Below are 2,728 nucleotides of genomic sequence, written 5' to 3'. Positions count from 1 at the left end.
TCCGGCCCGCCAACCCTGAATAAATTGTATTATTAAAACGTTTTTTTGGTCATATTGCCTGCAATGACTGCGTTTCCCCAGTAGATGGGGAAGCGCTCGCCTGCGCATTTACTACCGGAAGCCGTGTCGGAAAGCTCGGTGCACACTCACAAGTGCGTGTACGTACTCAGTAGTACGGACATGGCGCACTCGCGCTCTATTTGTATCAGCCCCGAATTTAGAGCGTGGGCTGTGACGACGGCGTTCTTGCAATTCGCGCGCTGAGCTTTCAGATACCGTTTTACGCTAAAGCCACCTACAAACCTTCCCCTGGAATCCATTAAAATGAGTGGCCCGAAGAAAAGAAGTGAGTGCCGAATGTTAAAAAAAGAGTGACCAATTTGGCTCGACGTTCGCGACGTCCTCACCTCTGTTACCAGATGTTTGTGAGTTAAAACTCTGCTCTGATTTTCAGATACCCCTCACCGTGTTGCAGTTTTGATTACTTTATTTGGAAGTATGCTTTCACCGATTCTTCAAGATGTATATTTGGTCAGAATGTTTGCCGTTTGATGTGATCTCATAAGATAAACATCTTTCATTAATCTGACCTGCAGGCACTGAAGTGATGGAGACTGTTATTCATAATAACAGTGTTGTATTTTATGAGAATCACCGATAGCAGTTTTTTAGTGATTTTTTTTTAATGCTGTTAATAAATGCATTTGTTTTCAAAAAACTTGTTTGGAATATCCATGCTTTACTACCTACTAAAGGCCAAAATCTTTTATGCAATGACCTTTACAGGTCGCTTATATTACTTCACACAAACACTACGTCCATCTGCTCCTGGTTCGGCCCTCCGGTCCAAATTTAGAACCCAGTTCGGCCCGCGAGTCAAAAAGTTTGCCCACCCCTGCCCTATACTATAAGAGTATAAGAGAGTGATACTCTTTTGTCTCTTCTTCTGAGCCCTTATGGGTATACCTTCACCTCACACACAAAGTCCTCTTCCTCTGACCCCTCTACTCTCACTCTACCTCTCATCTGCCTTAGACCTACTCGATCCATGGGATCCATGCTTGCAAAGAACAACATAGGTCTGAAGATTTGTGAAGTGTCAGATAGGTGCTTTTAGTGATTGCATGCTGTTCAGGGAGTTTCCGAGAGCTTGGAGCATACATATAGTTCCTGTTCTGTAACCGCAGCTAAAACAATGGAATTTGAACTTCGGGTGGGAAAACTGTGTCCATACAACTTGAATGGGTTAACATATTTACATGAGGTGTCTTCTGCTCTGCTGAGATGGTGATGACAAAGAGGTTCCCAGTTTCTTCAAACAGGTCAAAGCAATCAATAAAAACTGTAATGCAGCATTCCAGCCACTTTTGTGCATCACTGAAACAACTATGTAGGAATAAGAGCGGAGGGAGCTCCCTCACAAAAAAAATTCTTGTCATTCTCTACCATCAAACTCAGTGGCTTGGACCTGCAACCAGTGACGAAGCAGGGATCCCCGGGGGGGCCAAGGAAGAATGTAATGGAGGTCCTACAACAGGAGGAGGGCGGGTGTATCGGACCAAAATATCTAAATGAATAGTTTCATTATAAAATCCCCATTGTTTTTTGTGTAACAGATTAATTAGATTAATTAATTTAATTAAATTCTGAACATATGAACTTATTAAAAATCACATTGAAAAAATTAAATCACAAACAAATGTTTTCAATTTCAACCAATTTCACTTTTAACAGTGCACAATAGCCTGGTCCTGATGCTACGCCTCTTGGTCGTTTTCCAAGCTCCAAATCACAAAGCAATGTCACTCGCTGTAAACCTAACCCGGATTTGATGCTCCGGAACAGCAGTGTGTCATGTCACAAAAGCTATGGTTATGTGTTTGTGCGTGTCAATGTGTAGGTGTGTATGTGTGTGTGTGCGTGTGTGTGTGCTGTGGTCTAGTACAGGAGAATAATTGGAGAAATTCCTGTTTGAGTCCAATTGGGTTTTGTTCCATGCTCCCACTGTTGAGGTGGCAGAACAGAACTGTGGCGGTAGTGTGGTTGGTTCCTGTTGTGGTAGTATTCACTGAACACTTTGGTGGACCGAGTGGGAAAGAGTCGTATCGAGCGTTTTTGGCCTGTGAGGCATTTATAGACTGCAAATGAGTACCTGCAACCCAAGCAAAATCTAGCTTGAATTGTTTGTTAGGGCAAAAATAATTTCCAATCTTTTGTGTTCAGTGTTGCCATTGGTCAATAATTTATCTTGCTAGTCATTTTCTGTCATTGTGTTTCACCTCAACTGCAGTTTGATCTTTGGTTACAATGGAGAAAAGAAGTTGAATGCAAGGAATGATCATGAAGTATTTGGTCCACAATTTGAGAACCGGGCTATCCGCGGCTCACGGCAAAAGCCAGAGCCATCTGTTATCCAATTTACTCACTGCGTGTTTGTTTTCTTTTTCAGTTTTAGGAAACAACTAAGATTTACACAGGTTGGTTGAGTTCTATCACACTTCTTGTTAAGAAAGCTCTGTTTTCAGGAATAAAGCGCTGGGCCTTTCTTGCGACAATGCTCAAGAGAAAATTAGAATATTGTGATAAAGTTCTTTATTTTCTGTAATGTAATTAAAAAAACAAATATGTCATACTTTCTGGATTCATTACAAATCAACTTAAATATTGCAAGCCTTTTATTATTTTAATATTACTGATTATTACCCTTCTGTGAGTCCGTCACCTTATC

At 41.2% G+C, this 2,728-nt stretch overlaps 1 long non-coding RNA gene across 1 annotated transcript; it reads left to right on the top strand.

The window, feature by feature from the left end:
• Positions 1-718, top strand: LOC133153907 (uncharacterized). Its single transcript, XR_009714411.1, has 2 exons — positions 1-496; positions 597-718. It is a non-coding gene; the product is annotated as an uncharacterized LOC133153907 (long non-coding RNA).
• Positions 719-2,728: the final 2,010 nt, after the last annotated feature.

This window comes from Syngnathus typhle, linkage group LG5 (assembly GCF_033458585.1).
Source record: "Syngnathus typhle isolate RoL2023-S1 ecotype Sweden linkage group LG5, RoL_Styp_1.0, whole genome shotgun sequence".
Classification (NCBI taxonomy): domain Eukaryota; kingdom Metazoa; phylum Chordata; class Actinopteri; order Syngnathiformes; family Syngnathidae; genus Syngnathus; species Syngnathus typhle.
Note: the sequence above shows the minus strand (reverse complement) of the source record. Positions and strands in the feature narration are given on the sequence as shown.